This window comes from Haliotis asinina, chromosome 9 (assembly GCF_037392515.1).
Source record: "Haliotis asinina isolate JCU_RB_2024 chromosome 9, JCU_Hal_asi_v2, whole genome shotgun sequence".
Lineage (NCBI taxonomy): Eukaryota > Metazoa > Mollusca > Gastropoda > Lepetellida > Haliotidae > Haliotis > Haliotis asinina.
Window position 1 is genome coordinate 30,757,916 of NC_090288.1, and position 27,257 is coordinate 30,785,172.

At 39.8% G+C, this 27,257-nt stretch overlaps 1 pseudogene; it reads right to left on the bottom strand.

The window, feature by feature from the left end:
- Nucleotides 1–5,268: 5,268 nt before the first annotated feature.
- Nucleotides 5,269–27,257, bottom strand: part of LOC137297199 (phospholipid-transporting ATPase ABCA3-like) — a 23,293-nt pseudogene continuing 1,304 nt past the window's right edge.

Genomic DNA, 27,257 nt, shown 5'->3' on the forward strand with positions numbered 1-27,257 from the left:
CAATTTGTTTCTTAAACATGTTCTTCAAACACAAACACATAACTATCCGACTGTCCTGTACCGAATTATGGCACATGTCCAAAACGGAATGAAATATCTAAAGACACCCAGCCAGACCTCTGCACTATACATTTTGGATCAAACGAAATAGGTAATGACCATATATACAATCAACATTTGTTTTGTAGTACAATATTGGCACAGGCAATGTGTGCATTATCATAATACGTAATCTCCGGCGATGACGGGCGAGTCATATATACAGGAGCCATCTGATTGGCTAAAGTTTGGGGAATACCACTTCCAGGAATTCTCCATTCTATTTTTAGTAATTTTATCCTGTCAGTCTGGTTCTTTGTGTATGATACGCTGGCGCTTCATTGATCATGGTTAAGTTAACTGTTGCAATGTGTTTTAGCAATTGTAGATGAGTGTGAGTGAGTAAGGTTATTCATACGTGGCTTCTAGCAATATTCCAGCAATATCACAGGTAGTAGTGAGTGAGTGAGTGAGTTCAGTTTTTCGCCGCCTTTATCAATATTCCAGCAATATCGGCGGGGGATTGTACATCCATCACATTGTCTAAACCGGATTATTTCTTCAGTCCCAATGGTTTAGACAGCTTCTACCGTACTTGGCAGTTTATTTGCGTACGATTCGGCATTCAGATGGGTTAACATAACATGTCTATTATAATCATACAAAATAATACGAACACTTGTACGTGTTTCTTTCGCATACTGATTCTGACTCTAATGACTATTGCAACGCTCCGTGAAATAGGGGACGGGTGAGGACCCTAGTGGTTAAAGCGTCCTCTCGTCACATACGCGTTGAAGACCCGGGTCCAATGACCCGTGCATGTATGCAATAACTGGATCTCATTTCTGGTGTTCCCCGCCGTGATACTGATGCCATATTTCTACAAGTGGCGTACAACCATCCTCACTCACCCACTCCTGTGAAATAGTGCATACATGGCTCTAATTGTCATTGTCACAACTCCATCCGTGTCTCGTGACTGCTTCACATTTCACGTTTTCCTTCTAGAAAAATGGATGATATTATGTGACGTATACTTTGTTTCAGTATCGTTGATCTTTTATTTTATCATACAATGGGTAGTGTTCTCGGCAGGATAAAGCCAACGGATATTTTCGGTATCTGTTGGGGTCATATACAGATACCGATGCAAATTAGAGAGGTCATATGCAAATTATAGGGACTACTGTCAGAGTGTAAACGAACGTGACTTCAAGGGGCGTTGATCGTGTCCGGGCGGGCGGCCGTGGTTACGGTACTGTCAGTGCTTTGGTCCCTGAAAAGCCATCCCTGGTTATGATAGATGGTGTAGATTACAAAGCGAAGATAGAAATCCATAGGCGATACCAACAACAATTTACCTTCCGATTGTCAGTGTTAGCGAGGGGATGGCATAGGAATCCAGGTGCACAATGTCATGCGACCATTAAAGTGCATTTGATGTTCAAAAGATTAACAGACATTTCCCCTAATTTCACACGTGTTTTTTGTCATTTTTTCAAACTAAGTCAATGTTTTTTGACAACAATACGCTCTTTAATATAAAAGCTGACTGGGAAGTACATAACGTAATGCAGTTAAATGAGTGATCAGTAGAAAACTGCGTGACCGAGCTTGTGACGTCACGTATTACTACGCACATATTTCTGACGTCATATATATGGGGGCACATCTCAGGATGTTTAATTTCATGATCTGTGGCAAATGAAATCACATTGTTTTAAATTTTAAAGTGAGAATGACATTGTATGATAAATATGTTATCACACTCGTGTGTGTTGGGATAGTTAATATCCTGCAAAAGGAATAAACACTCTGTATTTAGCTCGCCAAGACTTGCTAGAAACAATGTTTATACCCAATGCAGGATACTAACCATCCCAAAACACACTCGTTTGATAACCTTTATTTCTATAGTAAACTATCTGGCGTCTTGCCCATTTTGCTAGCTTTTACCTAACCCAGGGAATCAGTCTGATGACTTGCCGGAATCAATATGTTTGTGAAAATAATATGGCGGAAATCTATGCATTTGGGGATAAACCATATTGCAACCGATAATTTTGAATGATGATATAAAACGTTTCATCAGTCTTACACAACATCGCCACAGCAACAAGTGTTTGATAATGGGATTGCATGTATTATTCATTCATCGGCCAATCTGTGCTGACTGGAACCACTGGTTCTGGCTTGGTCACGTGTTGTCAGCTCTTCACATGGTTGTGGCAAAGGTGAAATTCCCAAACAGAACTGAACTCACCTCTGCCGACAGACTCACCGGCGAATTCATTACGATTTTGTTTTAGAAAACACGAACCTGTGCGTAGTCCAATGACCCAGAAAATGACTGTAGTCAACTCGTCATATGGTTGTGGTAGATGTGAAATTCACAAACAGAACGGGACCCACCTCTGCCGACAGACTCAAACAACCATACCTCGTCACCAGAGTCAATAGCATGAAACATGTATGCGTTGCGTTATCGTGTTACTGGATATTCTGTTCAATCTATCATTTGACAACGTGGGTTTTACATACCGCTGTTGCATGCCAGTAATGCATTTGTGGACGGTCTCGCAAATAACTCTTATATTTTGTGCAACTTGTGTCAGTGTCGGGCGAGAAAAAAAAAAACCATATTCACGCAGAATTAGTATGTAAACCCATCTTTGGGAAGCCCCTTTTGTCAAATATCTTCCAAAGAACACCATCTGACCACATGCCATTAACATGTATCTTAACGATCCTCTCTGGCGTAATAGGAAACACAGTGTTAACTTTGTTGAGCACTTTAGCGAAAAGATGCTTTTGGTGTCAAGAGACGGGGCGTAGGCTCAGTACATGTAATAGCTTACAGGTTAGGTCAGAGCGCTATTCATGCAATCAATCCAAGAACACTCCACGCCAAACGTTGCTTAGCTTCAACTGATTTGTGACCTGAGGTCATACGACAACCATGCGTGTAACTGAAACTGCTTCATATATTAACGTTCAACGAATACTCTTTACAAACCGTAAGTGTAACCTTGTTGGTGATTAGTGATTATATGACAGACTGTTACAAGTGACCATCGAAGATATTTATACCTTTGAAATATTTTATATCTCGGTAGGTATTTCGTTATTGCGAAATTATTGCAGTTACGGTTAAAACTATTGCGAAACAATCCTTATTTGATAAGGTGAGCGAGATACTGCTGTTCTCTGTATGGGCTCAATATATTTCTTCCAGAGTGGCGTACTGGAATTCCAAAATGGTAGCCTAAACTGTTTGAATATCAATGATTCATGTATTTTGGTACAACCTGCGATAGGTGTGTTACAACCTGCGATAGACAAATACAGCACAAGATATATGACACATTAATATAAACAATCCGCAGGCAGAACTACGTCTCAAGCTTCAGTATGGTTTGTGTCCCTCCTTTTCGCAAACTTCAGAGTCCTGTTCCATAGTGCATACATGGTTTCCCCTTATATTGGACGAGTTCTGTTATTTATGGAGTAAGATCTTCAGGAACGAGAAAGGACGACGTAATTTTTAAAAGCTCCCAGAAAATCCTTTGAGACAAATGCATCCATCTGAAGGATGAGGTTCAATGTTAGTTTATCAAAATCTGACAAAATAATGTTACAGCGGTAATATCTTGTAGGAAAGAAGGCTGTTTTTGTCCTGAGAGTGGGTGACACTACTCGGCACCATGTGATCACGAAGCTTCCTTACTCTTTCACGAGTCAGTTCGGATTGCATGACGTGCTGTATCGAGAGTATTTCAAGTTGTAGAGAGTGCTCTTATATTCTGTTGGCTGTCTATGCTCAGCTAGTTGATCGGGCAAAATGTGCATCTTCCTCTTCCGACATCGAATTCTATGTTGGGTTCCACCCAGGCGTCAGCCGTGATAGTTTTACCACAATCTCTCTTATGATTCATGCGTCATGCTTTTGATGCAGACAGCATAGCTTCCAATTAGTCACAGATTGTATCGTCCTTGTATTGCTACAAATCGTTGAGGTGACTTAGACATATCCTACATCAGTGGTCTACGGCCAACTTCCAACATGGCGCCTGATTATGCATGCTTTAATGCCAATGGCTTTCTCAAATTTTCTCAAATAACAAGTTGTTATTGATGACTTTGGTACAGCCCATGCACAATGCTATACCACTATCAATCTGGCAGCGGGGATCAACAATGAGATCGAAATGAAACAATCTGCATTTGTGGCAGGTCATGTTATCTATCGCTGTAGTCGTATGCTTTGCTACATCAAAACATTTCATGAGTGATGGGAAACTAAATAATATTTATGTGATAGTTTGAATAACGTTTGATGAATATTCTTCGGTCCAATGCACGCGGGAAACTCACAAACTCTTCTCAACTTTACAACCGGCTGGCAAACGTCATGAGTATCATTTCAACAGCAAATTACTGTGTTTGTCTGTATTTTCTTATCACCACGTTAATCACAAAGTACATAGTTTTCCTTCATGATGTTCATATCTTGCTAAGTGCAGTAGTAGACAAATATCAATATACTGTGCTTTAGGGTATTTAAGTTCCGTAATTTCTCGAAAAGTATTTCTACACTATGTACTAAACTGAGAAAGTCTAAACACAAATATGACACAAGCTACATTCTGCGTCTTTTCTTTTGCATTTGTAGTTTGGGTCATGGGGACCGTGCCATGTGGTGTACACAAAGTACGTGGTCTAGACAACTAGACTTGGTTAGATCGCTGGCTGAAGGTGAGATGCCTTATTTAGAGAAAGAGGAAAGTGACTGATATGTTTGAAGCATCAATGTTGAGTTACTGGATCTGCTGACTTAGCCAACTTCATGCACACCACTTTAAACAACACTCTACTATATCCGCGAATACCACTATGACGTTCGTGGTATAAACTGTTCAGAGGTTATATCCACACCCATTATGTACAGTAAACAGTTATATAAATATATATATAAGTCACTATTTTTGCATCGTTGTGCCCTTTCTGCAAATAATGTTTTCAACGTGTCAAGTAGGTTATCTCCCAATGTTTCCCCGCCCATTATGTACAGTAAAGAGACATTTAAAATGGTAATCATTTTTGCATTGTTGTGTCCTTTCTGCAAATAATTCCAGATGACTAATGTTTTCAGTACGTCCAATATATGAAGACAAACTATCACCCCAACGACAATGATAGATGAAAGAAAGGATAAGAAAACAAATGTTTAAAACACAAATATTTAATCTGTATACGTGTAGACACTACATACAAATGATACTACACGATGTAGTTTTCTTCAACGATTTGTCATTGAGTGAGTGAGCGAGTTAATACTTAACGTCAAATCGGTAATATCTCCGCCATATTGTGACGAGAACATTTAACATTTTAATAGAATACATGCATATGTTTAAAAAAACTGTCAACGAAGGACAGTAAAACAACTAGAATATCACAGTTAGAATTAAAACTAGCTTGGAAAGTTAAAACAATTATCAGTATTTAGACAATACAATATAAAACATACAATAGATCGCCATCAACTGAAGATGGATCACCACTCTAGGGACCATGGGGACTTACAGTACCTTTTCTATCTACATGGACCCTAGCTGGATTTACACCATCCTTTCAGCCGCTGGCGACTGTAAGAAATGTTAGCCAAAATTGAATGTCATTGAACAGTTGGTTCATGTGAAAGAAATATCCACAGATTTTCAAAAGCATATACCGGTAAATATTCAATAACCATTATGACACATCTACACACATGCACGTGTAATATCTTTACGTAACAATTTTGTTAATTTTGTCACTACTGATTTGAAATTATTCCAATGAAAGTCTTTGTGATTCGCCATCAGTAGTGTCGTTGCTTTTAGCCACAACACCTTCAGCAGCACTAAAAGGCTACTATGTTTGTCGTAAAAGGCGGGATCGGGTGGTCAGGCTCGCTGACTGGTTGACACATGTCATCGGTTCCCAGTTACTCAGATCGATGCTCGTGTTGTTGATCATTGGATTGTCTGGCACAGTCTCGATTATTTACAGACCGCCGCCATATAGCTTGAATATTGCTGAGTGCGGGGTAAAAAAATTCACTCGCTCAGCGGCACTATATTGAATTATTGCACTCAGTGTCCCAGTTGATTAGGATAAATCTGTGTCTTGTGAAAAGTCTGCAAGACTGTTGAGGTAAGACTCGGAGTCAGGTAGTACTTTCGAGGTAGGTGTCTGAGTTGGGGACAGCAATAAGAAATGATATTAAGTTTCCACATCGTCTCCTTGGGCTAGTCAGTATTGCATGCACAATTGCATTTCTGGGTCTAGCCCATTGTGTCTTCCTGTTCCAGTCTCTGTTATGACATGAACATCTGAATAATTTGTACAAAATAAATTGTTGTTGTGTATAAATTATCAAATTTGTCTTTTTCAAATATTTCAAGATTAAACTTTTTGTGTATTTATGAAACTAACAGCAACAAATTATCTTGCAAAGCCCGGTTTTATCTTCCTTTGGTGAGATCTGTGAACGTGTAAATGAGAGGAACACTTGTTCAAGGGTTGTTTGGTGAACTGAATAGTCCTCGACAGAGAACTGCACCTTGGACTCTTCCATTACGGTGAAGACCTGAGCCAGACTGACAGAGCTGTAAGGAACTTGGAAGTGAACATAACCCTGATGGTCGTCGAACACTTTGGTTTCAGGATATGTTGATTTGATGAAGTTCACCAGGGGTTCCGTTGAAGCGGGAGCTGTCTCTTCTGATACTCCTGGTTCGGTTTCAACTGTCTTCATCCTGGCTATCAGCGTGTAGCCCTGTCCGAATTTGGTCTTCAAATGTTGTGGTGTTCCAAGACACACGAATCTTCCATTCACCATGATGGCAATTCTTGTACACAGAGCGTCACATTCTTCCATGCTGAAACAATATGAATCCGGTTTAGGTAAAGGTTAATGTGTTGGTTAAAGAGAAACTTTGTACAATTTTATTTCCTCAATCTATTCACTAACCTATGAGACGTGAGCACGAGTGTCCTGCCACGTTCTCGTACTTGAGACAGGACGTCCCATAGCTGTCTCCTGGCCTTGGGGTCCATCCCCGTGGACGGCTCATCCAGCATGATGAAGGCCGGGTCTCCAACCAGGGCGATGGCGGTGCTCAGCTTGCGCTTGTTACCGCCACTTGAAATCATCAAAGTGCATGGATTATTTTCTGAACGTACAAAACAAAGTATTATACATCATTTTCGGTGTATAGTGGGAGACAGGAACAACAGAAACCATGACAAGGTATTCTGTAAGATTGGTCAAGGAAGATCGTATTAATCATATGTCGGAGATGTGTCCATTCATAAAATTGAAAATATTTCGACAGATGCTTCACCTGTATTCGGATGTTGGTTTGTCAGAATATTGTTTGAACATTAAAATGTCCAGCAGATGGTCACACACGCCTTTGATGCAGTTCTCCGGCACTCCCTTGAGTCTGGCGTACATGGTGAGAGTCTCTCGTCCGGTCATCTGGTCAATTAGGGCATCAAACTGGGGACAGTAGCCCATGTTCTCCTGCACCTGTGATGAATATGTGTATTCAGTTAGATTATAAACTCAACAGAGGCAAAATAAAGACATTTATAGACGGAGTTGAATGGGGTGTCGTGAAGTGATTCTGCACAACCAATATATACATATGGAAATTAATTAAGCAACACCAAATTCAAAGACACATAAAAACTTAACAAAGTTTAACGAAGTAATTTTGATGATTGATTATTCAATTTTGATGTATTGACATACAGCATGAGCTTTTCATGGGTTGATATGACGCGCGTGAAGCTTGCACAGCGCACGTGCATTGCTTTAACCTCAACTTTCGAAAAATGCACTTTTTCCCTGGGGTGTTTACAAGCGCAGGTTGTCGATTGCATTCGGTTTTTCATTCATTTCAATGTCATGGCACGTAGGAAATTATCAGAGGCCACTCGTTGGCAAATAATCGGCATGAGGAATGCTGGTATGTCTCTAAGACAAATCGGGACTCAAATCGGACGACATCATTCCATAATTTCAAAACTTTTGAAAAAATACCGGGCCACTAATGAAGTTAAAGACCTGCCTAGACCAGGAAGACCCAGGAAGACCACAGTCCGGGAGGACAGAGCTTTACTGAGACTTGTACGGCGCAGGTCCTTCGACTCGAGCTCTCGGTTGAGACAGGAGTGGCTTCCAGGGAGACCCATCTCGAACAGGACTGTTCGGAATCGTCTGAAAGCTGCAGGATACCGGGCAAGGAGGCCAATCAAGCGACCCAGACTGTCTCCAGCCCATAAGGCAGCCCGACTGGCCTGGTGTAATGACCGTTTGCACTGGAACATTGCCTCTTGGAGGAAGGTCCATTTCTCAGATGAGAGCCGGTTCTTGCTGCACATGGTGGACGGTCGTACTCGGGTCTGGAGGCAGAGGAACACAGCAATGGCTCCACGGAACATCCAGGAGACTGTGGCCTTTGGGGGAGGTTCCGTTATGGTATGGGGGTGCATTTCCATGAACTGCAAGTTGGATATCATTACCATCCGTGGCAACCTTAACGGTGTTCGTTACCAACAGGAGGTTCTTGACAGGGCTGTGGTACCTCATTTTGAGAACCATCCTCTGGCAACGAGACCCATATTTATGGACGACAATGCTAGACCTCACAGGGCGCATGCTGTAAATGATTTTTTGCGGCAAAATGCAATTGACAGAATTCCATGGCCTGCCATGAGCCCTGACCTCAACCCCATTGAACATTTGTGGGACTTTATTGGCCGTCGTGTGAGGCAGAGAGACCCACCAGTCCATAATCTCAACGAATTGACGTCTGCCCTGCATGAGGAGTGGAACAGGATCCCCCAGAATCAGATCCGGAGACTCATCCAAGGAATGAGGAGGCGTCTGGAATCGGTGGTGCGTGCGCAGGGAGGACACACTAGATATTGATGAAAGTCGGTGTGCAGACTCTCAGATGACTGTTCTTTCTTTCCATGTGACATTTGTGTTAATACACCTGACAACAACGTCTGTGGATGAATAGTAAATTGTGTCCATTTTTTCATGAATTTAAGACAGTTTTAAGAATTTGGATTTCGTTGCAATAAAGCAAAGTCTTGATACTTTTTCCCTTTAAGTTGTTTGTCAGAGATCGTCTGTTGAATAAAAAAGTGTCAAACTATATCAACCCGGCATATTTTGATTGTCAGAACACTTCAAAGTTGCTCCAATAGAAAAAATTGGGGTGTTGCTTGATTAATTTCCAGGTGTATATAATGGACATTTTCATACATTATCGATATAGGGCCTGGGACCACACATATAGCAAGTCAAAATCAATGTTGATCTGTCCTGAGCAATATCAAGGCGAGAGATTCCAGAAATGGTACCCATGTGGGGAATGGAACCAAGGTCGTCGTCCTGACGAGTGAACGCTTTAGATACAAACTGGTGACAATAAACCATGTTCTCTTGCACCTGTGATGAAGACTGCAATTATAATCAGTATGGACCAGACACTCCAGCCATTAACAGCATGAGCATCGATCTACGCATCGATATGTGCCAATCAAGTAAGCGATCTTGAACATCCGATCCATTGAGCATGGGTGTCTGAGGACCTATTCTGTGCCGGATCTTCACGGGTTATACACATACAGACATACAGAGTCTCAGACAGATCACCACGGATACATGCAGGCATGAAGGAATTACACACACAAAAATATTTGAACGACTGGCTGCCCGATACGTATTTGTTCTTCAATTGCCAATGTTTTAAGCTCCGCTGAGATGACCTTCACAAAGATTGCAAGATTATTAATGAACATAATTAATGAGATGCAAATTAATAAGTTATGATAGATTGGAAATAATATTAGCCAGTTATACTTTGATGGTCATCTGGTAGAGCAGATTATTCATATTGTTACCCCTTAATTAGTTTGCAGGTATATGCCAGTGTATTAATGGCAACAACGTTTACACTGAACTCGCAATCTGGTCCAGTAAGAAATCTTACCACGGATACAAAATGCTGTCACAGAGCTCCATGGCATATTATTATTCGTTGAATGTTTATATGTTAATGTCAAGACTATAAGTAGTTACTTATGCAAATGATATTTTGCATTTTATCGTTTGTCACACTTTTGACACATATACTTGCGAATTGCGGAGCTTCGTGTTTGAGAAACATCCGTGATTTTGACGGCTGTTGTGACCCAGCTTGGGTTGCACTATAAATACTGAACCCTGGTTCAGATATGTGTTTTGCACTATAAAGCCTTGCAAACGTCCATTGAACTGAATTTCGTCGGGATTAATCCAGAAACTCACAACAGGATTCAAACGCGGATTTAGCATCAGAACTTATGTTCCTTGATAAATATGCCACGGTTATATCGTATCTGAGACCAGTGTATGTTATTACACAGGTTTGTGTCTGATATAATCCAGTTGTTCAGAGAAAGACTGTAATCATTTTAATTTATCTCGTGATATTAAAATGCAGTTAGCGAATCAGTCAGACGTTACCAAAATTGATATCACAACATACTTACACAGCAGTACATAAAGTTGGACAATATTTATATTATAGCATATGCACAGTAAACCCTAAACAGAAGAGGAATGTTCTAAAACAAACCCACGGCGCAGGAATAGTGCAGTACCTATCAGGATAAGAAGTTCTTAACACATTAAAAAGACTATTTACACCAAGATGAGGTTTCCTAGAAGTTCGGATGCAGCACTGTCTTTCTGATTATAAAGACTTGTCTTACCTTCTGAGGGTGATTCTTGATGTCAAATGATTTCAGGAAAACATTGCCACGCGTCAGCATCACATCTCCAGTAATCATTTTGAACGTTGTTGTCTTTCCTGCTCCGTTCTGTCCAAGGAGACCAAAACACTCCTTTTCTGGTATACCCACACTCAGATTATCAACAGCAACGAAGTTCCCGTATCTTTTGTAAAGATCCTTTAAGACCAGTGGATCTGAGTTCCCATTTCCAATGGAAAGTTGATCAATACGTTGCCTTTCACTGAGAACATCTCCATCCTCTGGAACCTGTTGCATAGCACTAACCGATGATACACCAGATTGAGGGTCTTCTGTTTCCTGTGGTCTGAAGGCGTACCAGATTCTCTGTGGCACCTGGTACTCAATGAACAGTGTCACAGACATATACACCACACCTTGGAGCAGCATGAACAAAACATAGCGCCCAACTCCGGGAGAGTCCCAATCCAGGAAATTTTCGGTAAATTTGAAGCAGTGTTCAACACACTTTTCTGTAAATAGAAAATGAGAAAACACAGAATTCTACTGTTGTGTAAATTATAACTCCATATGTCACGTTAAGAAATTAAAGAAGTGCTGAATTTCCGTTTGTCAGTATATGAAATGATTTAAGGAAACCAACCTTTACAGCAAGGATCTCCCACTGATGTCGCACACATAGAGGTGTAGTTTCTCTTTGTACATGCGTCTAGAAACATGTAGTTAGTCTGCATATCCATGTATGACTTGCCAAAGTTGTAGTGGGGGAAAATGAGGAGAAACAACCAATCTGTCACGTCAGCCTCAGATGTCTTATTCAGGACGGTCAGCATATATACTGACAGAAGAGTTGCAAGACCTGTTTACAGAGAACAACATCAATTACATTGGAAAACCAATATTCGAATACACCAAGATATTGACTGGCTTTACCAAAAGAAACGCTTTTAATTATATCATCGCACCTGTGATAATATTTATGATGATGATGACAACCATCCCGGTGGGAGGAGACTTGAACATGTATTGAAGCGCATACATGAATGGCAGTACTGCCAAACCATACGCCAGCAGGACGAGGAACACAATCCCCAATCTGTCATCTTCTGTATATGCCGGAGACTGGAATCCAGCAAACACAATCAACAGCAGGAAGGATGGAATCAGGTAGTTGATGTAGTCCCAGGCCAGGTTGGACAACCAGAAGACAAACGGTCCAACTCCACTAACAGTCTGAAGATGTTTGGCGCCCACTAGCCTCTCCTTGATGAGGAAGTACACGAAGGATGAAGCCAAGAAGGCCATACCAAAGACAATACAATAGGAAACAGAAAAGCCAACTGCCCAAACCGAGGAGACTGTTTGAATGTCATTGTGTGCATCATCAAGAGGAAGTGGGTGGTTGATAGTGGTAATGGTATGTTCCGGAGATGTAAAATGTTTCAGGATTGCGTTCATCATGAAAGACAAAGCAATGGGCCTGCCATGGTAAGGCTGACCGTTAAAAATACCCATGGCTTCGTTGCTGGATGTGAACTGTGCTCCAATGATCATTTTCTTGTTGTACAATGCAGGGCTAAGCTCTTTCGCTTTTGACAATAAATAAACTGTCACATTATTTGTTGACATTATTTCAGGTTTGTTTTCAGTTCCTTCAAATTGATCATGGTATGCCTGCGCAAGCTGCTGTGGTAGTGGTTCAGTGCCTCCTTCGTATGGGACATAGGTGCCTTTGAATGGCGTCAAGTCGAGAGCTAATGGAACTTCTACTACCTTCCCGTGGTCTGCCTTGCTCACAATCAAAGCAACAATCGTAAAGATTACTGGTAACAGGAGCTGGACAATGGTGATTTTCATGTTCCTCCATGTGTGAAGAGCCTTCTTTACAAACATTCCTCTGAAGCGAGACAATTCCAACAGTATTCCTCTCTTTTTCTCAAACCCCTGATTAAATGCTGAAATGAATAAATAAATAAATAAATAAATAAATATATATATAATAAATGCACTGTGACTATATTAACAGGATGAGTGAGTGAGTTTAGTTTTACGTCGAACTCAGCATTAGTTCAGGTATATGGAGGTCTTTAAATAACTGAGTCTGGGCCACACAACCCAGTGATCAACCGCATCAGCATCGATCTACACAAATGGGATACGATGGCATGTGTCAACCCAGTCAGCGAACCGGACCACCCGATTCCGTTAGTTTTACGACAAGCATTGGTTAGGGAATTTCTAGCCCGAATCTCGACCGGTGAACAGATTGATGCTATCTGTGGACGTTAATGGCTTTGCAGGTAAATATTTTAAAAAACAACATTTGTCAGTTAGCTGATATGTGTGCATCGATAGATAGTGAATGTGTTCTATTTCTGTTGACAAAGGCAGATGAAAGTGCTAATGCCATACTTTTGAATGTCCTGCATATTATATCTCATTTATGATAACATCTGACAGTTAAATTTTAAACAATCTTGGTGCAATAAGCTGTTCTTCACCTAAAACATCAGCCGTTTCTCTCAGTTCATAACTTCTGTTGCTCAAACCATTTCTTTCATTTGATATCAAGTTGTTTCTTGAACCTGTGGGGCAATCGTTATTGACATATTCCTCATCCACTAGTTCCTCCCTCAGTTCCTCTTCACCCGCTCTATCCAACAGACACGAAATAAACGACAAATTACTATATTTGTCCAGACACATTTTCATGTTCGGTATTATTATATGATATTATCTCTATGTTAACAGAGAGCAGAATGCAACATACCAAACAAGGCTTGAACATCTATAGGTTGACAGAAGATCAGATGGTATTTGGTCTTCATTTTGATCACTGTTGTCAACAAATACATTATACTCAACACATATTTATAGATATAAAGTACAAACCTCAGGAACACTTCCTCCATGGTAGTTGCACTTGTCCCAAAACTAGATATCCCAAGCGTCTCCTTCTGTGTTTCAATCTCCGTGAAGAGAGCAGCAAAGTTGGCCGACTGGTCATCAGGCAGTAGGTAGGAGATTTCAGCATTGATCTCACTCTCCAGAACTGCTGTAGGGACGTGTTGCTGGATAACTGCCGTCACTGATGCCACCTGACAGGTGGGTTCCTTCACCATCACCAGGTGGTAACCAGCTCCTGAAGATACAGGAAGCGTCTGTGACTTCAGAACCATCTGCTGAGGGAAACAAGAAGACATGACGCATCGTGAATTTGTGAAGGAAATGCCTTTAAGACGCCCTACCATACAGTTTCTTCAGGAAGTATGATGTCCCACAGCATTTGACCACCCCTTCTGTCATGATGGCGATGCGGTCACCAAGAAGGTCAGCCTCGTCCATGAAGTGTGTGGTCAGCAACATGGTCCGGCCATGCTTATTCCTCTGAAGGATGTCCCATGTCTGTCTTCTGGCTGCAGGATCCATACCGGAAGTCGGCTCATCCAAGATCACAATCTAAAATCGTATGGATCTTCATATAAACTATACTGACAATAAAAAAAGTCCAAAATGTATTGTCGACAGTAACTGTCTATTGTTTCCCTCGCAACAAGAAGACATACCCTCGATCCTCCAATAAGAGCAATGCCAACAGAAAGCTTCCTCTTTTGCCCCCCAGATAGATGTTGTGATGGGCTGGACTTCTTCAGACCCAAGCCAACTTCATTCATCATGGCGGTAACTTCAGATTCAATATTCTTGCTTGGACTACCTTTCAACTGCAACACCAGAAGAGTTTATTAATGTCCAGTTACAATCTGATTTTAACCTAACTCAGTCTTTTCTCAATACCATATCATGACGTTTCACACACACAAAACAATATATACGTTTGACTAAAGCATGCCAATTAATCAATATGCAAGTTTCAAATATATCGCAAAATCGAAATTCCAATATATTCCCAAAAAAGTGTAAGAAAAGTTTAGTGGTTGAAATGACAGTGATACAAACATGTTACTTCATCCTTTCCTCCAAATCCCTCAAACACTGATCCACCTAGTACCGTTAGTCGCCTCTCACGACAGGCATAGTCGCCTTTTGTGGTAAGCATGGGTTTGCTGAAGTCCCTGGGTCACAATGACTAAGTAGGTTTATTATGTAGTTTAACTAGTCACTCTATCAACTAAAACATTTATAGTACAGCGAGTACACTATGTCAACATATTGATTCAAACCGTACTCAGCAATATTTCAGATATATGGCGGAGGTCTGTAAATAATCGAGTCTGGACCAGACAATCCAGTGATCCACAACATGAACATTGTTCTACGCAAATGGAATACGATGGCATTCAACCTGGTCAGCGAGTCTGGACACCCGATCCCGTTATAGTCGCCTCTTAAGACAAGCAAGATCATTTCTAACACGGATCTTCACTGGTACTATAGTTAAAATGACGTGACCCATACTGCGTGAGGTACCTATACGTGCGTGGATCAATTCTCATGATGTCAGTCTTGATCTTCTGTAGATGTAAGATTGCTGAATGCGGCGATAAACGAGCCAAACAATTTATCAACTACAAACATATCGACGCTTAATGTTCGGCTTTTTGATCATTAAGTTCAACGAAGAAATACTTACACATGCAAACAATTCGAGGTGCTCCTGGACAGTCAAGCTGTCAAACAGAATATTATGCTGAGGACAAAGTCCTAGACTCTGTCGCACACTCTGGATGTCGTTGGTTATGTCGTAGCCGTTCACAATGGCGGTGCCTCCAGTTGCAGGAATAAAACCTTGAATGATCATACAAGTTCTCTTAATTCTTTGTCAACAGTTAAGAGTGATATCAAAAGGTGTTTTGTGTATTTTAGAATATGACCTTCATACCGGTAAATGATGTGGGTGTATACATAGCGCCAATATTCCGATATCCTGCTCAAAGACACCATCACCAATCTTAACACACTGGGGAGTATACAACTCTTGCTGCCGCTAGACGCAATGTCGCTTTCCCATCCTTACGAGGTACCCATTCACAGCTGGGTGGACTGGGACACAGCACTTTGTCCAAGTTTACTGCATGTCTACCCCTCCTTACTCAAAGGGAAAGTTATTTGCACCTGTGAGAACCGACATGGTTGTAGTTTTCCCAGCGCCGTTGTGACCCAGGAGAACAGAGATCTGACCCTCGAACATGTTGAGACTCATCCCATCTACAGCTACCTTCTTCTTAGACCCAGAACCGAAGACCTTCGAAAGACAATAAAATAGTTATCAGTTAAAGTCTCCTAATGGTAGCAGTGCATGCAATTTGTTCAGCTTATAATAAAATTATATTCACTGAAGTATAAAAAACATGCCATCCTTACGATCTTGAACATTTAATTCATAACTCTTTTCTACCGTTTAGAATAATTTCAGTTATATTAGTCTAATATTTAAGAGTATAAAATCAGGGTATTATTATCAACCGATATTCGTACCTTTCTGAGTTTTTTAATGACTATTCCAGTCTTCATACCACTTGGTTCCTTTTCAAAGTGCATCTCATCCAGGTGCTGATTGCTTGAATAATCAGCATGAATCTGTTTAGCTCCACACCAGTATTTTACCTAGTATCAGAAATTTGAGTGTACATGCACCTTCAAAGCAGTTATGTCTGTTTCATGATATATATTCAAATAAACTAGTTCAAAACCATTTGAAAATTTGCACAAACTATAAATTAAACGCGTCCAGGTAAAGTCCAGTAATTCATTTTTATTTATTTTGTTTTGTTTGCACTGGCAAAGAATAAGGAATATCATCAGAAAGAACAGATGGTACACCACACAGATTTGTACACAAACAAATTTACACATCTTTTAAATACGATATTTACAAACCTTGTATTTCAGTTTCGGTAAATTTCAGGTGGATTTTACTTCTTTCAGATTCTCCTGTTCCCTAGGATTCCCTTTCAGTTACCATGCATCTTTTGTTCTATTAGAGTTCACATTTTACATATACACAGTGCATGCGTGTAAAATATTAATGAATATGAAACTGCAGGAACAAGATGTATTTTGGTGTTATCCATTTATGCTTTATTTAAATGCAACGGTACCTGACACATAAAGAAATAGCATCAATAATGTCTTTCAATGCATATTGTATAGCTGGAATAATGTTTAATGCAAGTATGTTTCTGTTCGCTGTCTTCTGTGATCAACTTCAAACAGTTGGCATCCTGTGTTTAAAAAAATATACTGACTGCATGGATAAGATCGCTGTTATGTTAACCTCTAGTATGGCTGGCGTTTTAAAAAAATACACTTTTTTCGGCATCCAAAGCTCAACTATATTTACTTTTTATCGGTGTATTTACAAATTACGTAAAGCTTCTTTACATGAAAAGTGAACACTTGTACACATTCACTAAATTCACTTTTTTGTGGATTGTAAAACATGTGAAACAAACCTCAATATAATACCATTTGCATAAACACTGTGATATTAACCATGGAATCACTTCAGTTTGATTTCAATGTTACAATACGCTAGGGTGCACAGTCATATATACCAAACAAACAGGTAGTTTAACACAAACCAAATTCAACACTATACAATACTCTGACTAACAGTGCAATAACCACCCGTTGACGAATCTCTTATTTGCATTAGAGCGGTGATCACATCACAACATGTCGGATCAACCTACAGCTTGGCAGAAACAATTTCAACCAATCTACTTGTCCATTATACATGGAGCCTAGTACTAATTATATTTCCTGGGCAGATTTAGGTATTGTGACACACCAGATCTAGTCTCTGATCTTTACCGAAAATATGGTACATAAATTATGATAATAAAATATGACAAAAAAGTGTACTTTCTTCCTTTCCTGAAACTGGCGAGCGGAGTATTGGGCACATTTGATTCAGGATCTATATTGACACTATAGCAGGTAATCCACATTTGAACATATTTGCAAATCTCATCTTTACACAATTGTTCATATTTGTAAATTTCATCTTAACAAAATTGTAAATGCCCTGTAAATTCAACCTTTACAAGACATTTACAAAGTTCTAAATGTAGACTTTATTCGCAGTGTTTGTGACGTAACTCAATTTTGCTTCTTCACGCAATGCTTGTGTAATACGCAATGTCAGGAACACTTACCGTGAAGGGGAAGTAGAATGGCTTCGGTACACCAGACTCGCCGGGCCAGACATTATCCATATACCAGGTGATGAGGAGATGGATTGCCGTGTCGCCTAGCAACATCAACATGGCGTCCAACAGGGAGAAGTTGTCATCCACAGTAGCGGGTTCATGAAAATTTGACCACTGCACGCCCGTGCCTACACAATGCGAAGAAAAAGTATCATTTTCAACGTATTCAAATATGCAAATGATGCGTAAGTAACCGGTACACTCTTCAAATAATAATATAACGCTAACACCCTCAAACACTGTCTGTAGAGACACGCGAATATCACTCTGATAGAGGACCGTTAAGTTAAATCGGCGATTTTTCTTTTTGTTTCCTACATGTGATTAGTCATCAGTAACTATTACTTTTGTCATCTTCGAAATGAAATCCGCTTACGCCGAAGTTCAGCAATTGTCGAATTAAAACTAAAATGCACTATAAGAGGGATGAGTACCTGCGTATATGCAAATGTCCTGTAGTGTTTATTCTTACTATGCATGATTATATTTGACATTGGAAGGTCAATGATGAGCAGCAATGGTGTAAAGGTTTCGTTTTTCAGAATGAAGGCACATTACACACATGGGCACAAACCGTGAAGACTTTTTTAGTGGTGCCTGCGGCTTATTCCAGAAATATTGCTAATTAAGGCGCAGAAATAACTCACTCGCTAACTCACTTACACGCACGCACTCACGCGCGCACATCCCCACACGCAGCACGCACAAACATACTTGAGGATGAACAAACCATACCAGCTCCTTCATAGAGTGATATGACATTTGCACCGAACGCCATTCCCATGTTGAACAGGAGACATGAAGCCAGCTTAGCTGACCTAGACATGTTTTGGTAGATGATAGCAAGATAGAAGTACGGGCAGTAGGACACGAAGAACATGATTCCGCTGACGGCTGCGCCAATGTTTGCTGAAAATAATACACATATTACAACAATATTTGTGAAGACTCGCCATCGTGTTATATGTCTAAGAACAAATAAGTAAACAATTAAACATCCGTATGTAAACGTGTAATTACACACCAGTGTAAAACTATGATATATGTTCATTAATTTTGAGACCATCAAATGTAGCTATGGACATTGATATTTCTATCATATTCAGCAACATTTCTATCATATTCAGCAACATTCTTATCACGTTACTGGTTCTGTGTTATATTACAATGCCATGGTCTCGTCCAAAGAACGTAAGCAAATAACCAATACATGAAGCATCTTTACCCCTTTGTGTGAAGACGCTGATCATGAAGCAGTAGGAGATGATGGAGACGCCGTAACAGAGGAGGAACACAAAGAACAGGGAGGGGTCTGATTTGGCCAGGGCAGCCCCATTTCCACTTGCGTTGATTCCACAGAGCAGAACGTACAGTGCCATCACGACTAATACATAAATAAAGCTGGTCAAGAACCACGACGTCCAGTGAGCTGCAGCACTCAGACCCATCAGCTTCATGGATTCCTGGAGAGGAAGAAATGATTGGGTCATATCTGAACTTGAAAACGGCAGAAGGCTGGTTTGATAGATAGAGCTAGGGTAAAGGATTATGAATGACAGTGGAGCTCTGTATGCATCATCACAGACGGTAGGAACAGGATTTATCAGCGACTAGGCGACCAAATTCGTTCTAAATAGTTGCATCATTTAACTTTGTGAGGATGCGCTTACAAGCCCAATATTTGTGCCAAAGTATGACCCGAGGTCCGGACATACTTCCTCTGAATATTGCGTTGGATTGGCACCTTCAACACGAAGCTAGCAGGATGTAATGAGTGCCTGGATCCTATACTCCCGGGACGGTGTGGTAGCCTAGTGTTTAGAGAGTTCGATCCTCACGCCGAGTTCTCAGTGTAATGGTAAAAGTTATTAGCATTCTCTTCATTATTAGAAAACGATTGAGAATACATTATACCACTTAAACACAGTCATAAAACAATTAATGACGAACCTGTAACTTAAGCCTTGGCATTTTCCTCAACAAAATGCAAATTGAATAACATTCATTATGAATACGAAAGTCACTGTTTTAAAGTTTGGCACCAGTCACACAAATAGTTCAATGTCCAAAGGAAAGAATATACTTGTGGCTAATCGAGGTTGAGTCAGAGATACATCCTATGTTTGCAACCATACTATCCATCAAAAGTTTAGACTCACTAGTGTAAATGTAGCCACTGACTTCAGTCAACAATTCTGAACTAGAATTTGCTAAATATTTCATACAGGTTAAAGGTACTGTTTACACATGAACTGTTGAATTCTAAAGCAAATTGGTTACGGTGAAAAGATTACTCTCATGAGCTCAATAAACGATGAAACTCAAACTCAGAATTGACGAAACCTTAACAAAACCTTACACCAAAACGCAGCTGTTTGCTTATGCGTTTCGGCAATTCTATGCACGATCCTCGTGCAATTCATCTGCATAAAGTTTGCAGTTGGTTCCCCTAGCTAGGTTAGTGGAGAAATTCATCTTCCATGAAAACATATATGAATATGTACATAACATACAGTGAGTGCTTTAACTTTAAACTTTTTGATGGGCAGTTAACTCCATTTGAGAGCCATTCGAGAGATGACTTACTTTCAGTTTTTTTTCCTTCTCATAAACAACTCCCTTTGTAGTCTGGATGGCCATCAGGATGAAGCTCAACATCAGCAACACTGGAAACACATACTGTAACAGCACAGTCATGGCGTCAACGATGTAGGGTGGGTATGGCATTCGAAGCATGTAAATCTTCATCTCGCTGAGTGTATCAGTTGCGTTGGGGTTGAAATGTTTGATGACAGCTTCATAAAACATACGCTGGAGAGACACAAAGTATTCGTAATCTGAAACAGATACATGGAAAACATTTAGCTGAGGTTCTCATTCTATGTTATTTCTGTTTTGTGTCGTGATGTTTTCTGAGCTGTTTTGGTCCGCGTCGCAAGTCCCGAGTTGGGCTGTAGCATTACGGTCTGAGATATGGCATGTAGTCCTTCACTCATTCATGTCATTCTTTCATCAGAAGGGATAAACACTTCAGTGTCAAAACAATTAAAGTGTTAATTCTCATATTTAATAATGTCCTTTTAAAGGAAATGCATTTATTCTATACGTTTTGATGTATAATCATATTTTATAGGTGAATACTTGAGTGAGTTTAGTTTTACGCCGCACTCAGCAATATTCCAGCTATATGGTGGCGGTCTGTAAATAATCGAGTCTGGACCAGACAATTCAGGGAACAGCAGCATATGCACTGATCTGCACAACTGGGATACGATGACATGTGTCAACCAAGTCATTGAGTCTCACCACCTGATCCTGTTCATTGCCTCTTATGTGACAAGCATAGTCGCTTTTTTGGAGCAAGTATGGTTTGCTGAAGACCTATACATTGATAAAAAGTCATTGATTGATTACAAAGTCCGAGTTGCATATACTTCTCTCTCTCTCTCTCCCCTCTCTCTCTCTCTCTCTCTCTCTCTATATATATATATATGTGTGTGTGTATGTGTGTATATATATATACACACACATGTATGTATGTATGTATGTATGTATGTGTGTGTGTGTGTGTGTGTATGTATGTGCCTATCTATCTCTCTATATAAAGAGAGAGAGGAGGGTAAGCAGCTCTCTATATAGTTGGAGAGAGTGTTACACCTATATATACACATAAGGTATAAGGTTTGTAGTTCCTTTCTTAGAAATATAAATGAGCTGAATTTCTTCTGAAAATATTCTCTTTCATGACTCCCAACTATGTGTCCAGTTTTGCTAAGGAGTTATTTGATCAAGGTTACACGATCCGAGACGTGTGGTGGCATTCTCAGTCTTTTTGCAGAATCATTGACAACAGTGGTGATCGATAATATAAGTGGTGACCGATATTATTACGACTTTAACTTGTACCTCAAGATCTGTATATTCAGGTGAGCTACTGACTTGACCTTACCAGTGTTTGTGTCACCTGTGGGGCAGGCTATGCTCAGAATTTGGAATGGCGTTAAATCATCAGTATTTGACACCTTAATAATCAAATGTTCACGATACAGTTGCATTAGTCCAGTCAAGTTTTATTTTGACATAAATACCTTTTGAATATGGAAAGTGTGTCTGTCGCTTTTATTTCATGAATTATAACCTTTCCGTGAACTCGTTTCGTTCTGACCATATAGTGTATGCTCATTTTCTATTTACAACTTTTTGTTACACGTATGATACAATCATCTAGTGACTTGTTGCCATGCTTTAAACTGGAGTGGTGCCATGCGCGGACACATATGATACAATCATCTAGTGACTTGTTGCCATGCTTTAAACTGGAGTGGTGCCATGCGCGGACACGTATGATACAATCATCTAGTGACTTGTTACCATGCTTTAAACTGGAGTGGTGCCATGCGCGGACACGTACGATACAATCATCTAGTGACTTGTTACCATGCTTTAAACTGGAGTGGTGCCATGCGCGGACACGTATGATACAATCATCTAGTGACTTGTTACCATGCTTTAAACTGGAGTGGTGCCATGCGCGGACACGTATGATACAATCATCTAGTGACTTGTTACCATGCTTTAAACTGGAGTGGTGCCATGCGCGGACACGTATGATACAATCATCTAGTGACTTGTTACCATGCTTTAAACTGGAGTGGTGCCATGCGCGGACACGTATGATACAATCATCTAGTGACTTGTTACCATGCTTTAAACTGGAGTGGTGCCATGCGCGGACGGTTTTATAGCAGTATGGACGTGAACGTTCGATTACAACACACCTACAGATCTCAGGCAATGATTCCAACTCGTTACCTTGAGTGTCCATCTCGTCCCTTGGTCCAGCAGTTAACCGGTAGGGGAAAGTCTCTCTGGTGTGCCATCCCCCTCCGTAAGCGTTACCTCGAGGACGGATGACAAGTCGCAGTTTCTTCGGTAGCACCTTGTCTGTCATTGCAACGTTTTCAAATTCAACAGCAAAGTTGAGATATTCATCAGTTGATTTGAAGTAGTCCATCATTTTGTCTTTCGATGAAAAGCCCTTGAACGTAGGTATACCTGTATATATAATAGGATAGTAAATTGCATCTGATATGAAACCTTGAAATGAAAATCTGTGGGTTGAACCAGAACTAGATTTGTTTTATTGAAATGTTTTATGGGGAATATTGTGAAATGATATCTCAAAACAGCCAGTTGCTAAAGACGAGCGATGTTCAAGATGATACTGTACTTTTCGGTAAGGGAAGTCACACAAATATGTATCTTCTAATATAAACTAGACTTTTCACTTAATTTCACTTATATATTTTTATTAAATCTTAATATTTGCCAAAGGTGACAACACGCAATCGGAATCCATAGCTGCTCAGAGTCATAAATATTCGGAAACAAATAAAGACGTATAATTTTCATTTTGCATTGACGTGTCACCACAGTCATCGTACTTGAAAAAAAAAATTATGATATAAAACATACCACATAACCTAGTCAAACAATCAACGGTCATCAAGATGCTTGGCCTACGGAGAACGTTTATTAAGTTTGTTGTTAAAGGCACAATGACATTGTCGACAATATTTTGACCCTCATTTATAAACTCAGCAAAAATAAAAACTTGACACTCATTATTTTTCAAATAGTGTTTTGAAACTTTTCTTGAGTCCTTGTTGTGATTATGGCTAAATGCATTGTCAAGGGCATTACGTCACACATTCATTCTACTGGTCGGGCCAACGTAGCAAGGGGGAGAGCACTCCACGCTAAAATCACGTTTCCACGTGCCACAAGTCAAGTGACACTTGACTTGATACACGTGCAAGTGATCCCATTGTAGCAGAGTAGAGTGTCACCTCAGAAAAACACGGTTTTATGGTTAATTATTCGTTAATTTGCAATGTCACGACTGTCAAACATTCGGCGTGAACGTGCCATTGGCATACTGAATACGGGGACGTCCGTCACTGATGTTGCGAGGGGTATGGGATACAGTCGACAGACCATCCATAATCTCCAGACACGTGTCCATCAAACTGGCACCACAGCTGAAACTTCGAGGTGAACAGCTTCCAAACAGAGAACACTTGCCACATATGGAATGTATAAAAGTTTTCCGTACATCCATAACATTTGCACTCGGTGTTGTCGATGTTTGCCGGTTTCAATCACCAGTTGGGTTCTAGGACATTCGTTAAGAGCGCTCCAATGGACATAACCCTATGGGACTCTCTTTAATAACGTTCGGTCGTTAGAAAGCACGAGAGTCGATTTAATGCAACTTTACATTCATTCGACCTTTTTCATTTAACACTGTAATTTGAATACGTAATATTTTTTGGAATAAATTATATGGTATCCCCCTGAAGACGGTAACTATAGATGAAGTTGTCTGAGATATTAGGTTTGGTTATTAATACACTCCACACATGTAACACCAGTTGATACAGTTGCAAACGTTTACACGTCATAAATTCATGACCATGCGTATTTTGGGATTGCTGTTTCTGAATGTTGGTGAGATACTTATTTGTTCATGAATTCTAGATTTTGCAAATAAAAATTTTAAGACAAAGTTATGTTTTATGTGTAAAGTTCCCGTATACCCCTATTCGGATAAATACTGATCCCTTATATTGCCAAATACAAGATCCGGGCTAGAAACCCAGGGTAGTGATATACCGGGATCCGGGTATCAGGCCCGGTGACTTAGTTGACATATGTCACTGTATCCCGATGGTGTCGATCACTGGGTTGACTGGACATGACTTAGTGCAGACCGCGCGGCCGCCGTCATCTAGCTAGAGTCTGATGGGTGCAAAAAACAAACCAGCTTATATATCTCCAAGGGTAGCCATTCGGTAAACCTCGTCTAACCCCTCAAATCCCGCCAATCCACAACGACACAAAGGGTGTGAGTGAGTGAGTGAGTTTAGTTTGATGCCACACTCAGCAATATTTCAGATATGGTGGTAGTCTGTAAATCCAATCCAGTGATCAACAGCATGAGCACCGATCTACGCAATTGGAATACAACAAGTAAAAAAAAAAAGTTTATTGTTTGAAAGATCTCCGACCCATATACATTAAGGTTACATTGATAAAGGAATATTTTACATATTTACATACATATTTAAGGGTATAAAAGTTGTTTTTATCAGAAGATCTCTTATATACCAAGGCAATTGAACAAGAATGTTTTCATTATTAGATTGTAACAAAGATATATATGTGTGTGATGGTTGCTTTGAAAGGAAATGATCTGGTATATATTTCTTAATTCATGATAGCAAGAACATATCGGTGTAAAATGAATTCCATTTTCTATCCCAATGTTACATATAGGACAATATTGACTTTCTTAAGTTTCTCAATAGAGGTTTTTCTGCCCTCTTCAATCATGAAAGATGCCAAACCTAAACGATATTGTACAAACATTGTTCTAAAACTATACACTGTAATTATTGATAAATATTTTTCTGGCTGGAGTGACATTTTAAAGATCATGTAATTAATACTCATATCGTGAGCTTGAATGTAAGATGGATTTCCATTCTTGATAAAACATATCTAGTGATGCAACACGAAATTTATTAGTAAACCCGATCACATCGTCTGGCAGAGGAAATAATATATTTCTTATATCAGTTATCCAAGTATGTTTTCCCAGATTTAAAAGTACAGCTACTTTTGACAGATGTTCTTCGTGGATATTTCGAATCCTAAACCAATAATTTAAACATCTTAATTGAGAATTTATGTACAAAGGAAATCTGCCGCATTCACCATATACCGTGCACTTAGGTGTCCTTGGGCTTACATTGAGATATTGAGATATGTAAATCATATAGTTCAGATCAATATGATAAAATGGAATGAACATGAGGATTAAATATCTTGAAAAACACACCGGCTGACGTGGTTCCAACTTTGAATAAAACCGATAAAAACTTTCTTAAGGCCTTTTCCAACGTAAAGCTATATCCCTTGTGCGTATATTCAAATTCATTATGTTTGAAAACGAAAACCCTAATTACGAATACTGATACATTTTGACCATCAACTGACCATTCGTTTGTGTTAATCACGTCACCGACCCTGACAACCCGATCAAGTTAATTGCCTCTTACGACAAGCATGGACTACTGAAGATCAGTAGTAGCACGGATCTTCACGGGTCCCGACACAAAGGAAATTGCACAATCATGATACAGACACATGATACAATGAAAATACTGTCGTGGTGGCGTTATTCTCCACCCACACCGCTGTCGTCACCCATGTTGAAGTGCCATTGAAGATAACGCACCTACCAAACTAGGGGGTGGAGGGATTGGACTTGAGGCTGGGTTGATTGTGTAATTTCATTCCGATTTTCGATGAAACGCATTTCACGGCCTCTGTCCTTAATGTATGACAGGTTGTTTGCATGAATAATGGATCGATCGGAGCATTCCATCTATACTACGGTTGTCGGAGAGTCATCGGTAGAACGAGTTCAGAACGAACAGAGTAAATATTGTCAATACGATGAATGTGTGACTTATTTTAGCTAGAAACACCTCAAACCGTATGAATGGTATTATCATAACAGATTTCCCAGTGCTTTGCAGAAACTCTCATTTTACTGTTCCTTTAAGTTATGACGCTAAACTTACGAATGACAACCTATGAGAATCGAGGGGTATATAGTATGTCGCTTGAAGAGACTGAAATAACAGTGACAGAAAAAATGTCATCGTCATCGGCACTTCCAGAAACAGGAAACTGTCTCATGAGCCTGGAGATAAAAATTTACATCTTGGTACCACTCAGAGGGACCAAAAGTTTTGGTGTTTTTCGGTTTTTTTTATATTCCTTTATATCTCTATACATCAAAAAAGTAAGATGGCCATGTCAGTTTGGTAGCACTGACTCAGAACGAGGCTAAATCCAGGATTGCAACCCCCCAAAACAAAATTTTCATATAAAACTTCCTTTCCGAGCCCATTCATGAGTACAGTTCAACAAATAGGGTTGACATGATAAAAAGGAGGTAAAATGGTTGTGACATGATAGAAAAAAAGGTTAAATTTATTTCAAGTTGTGTTATTTGATACCTATTTTTGTCAGGTTTTGTAAGAGTTAAAATTTTAAGTTCAAAAACCGTTTCCGAAAACTCATTTTTTTCCCCGTTTATTATGAAAATATCTATTTCATTTCAAAGAGTGAGATCACCTTCAAGTTCCC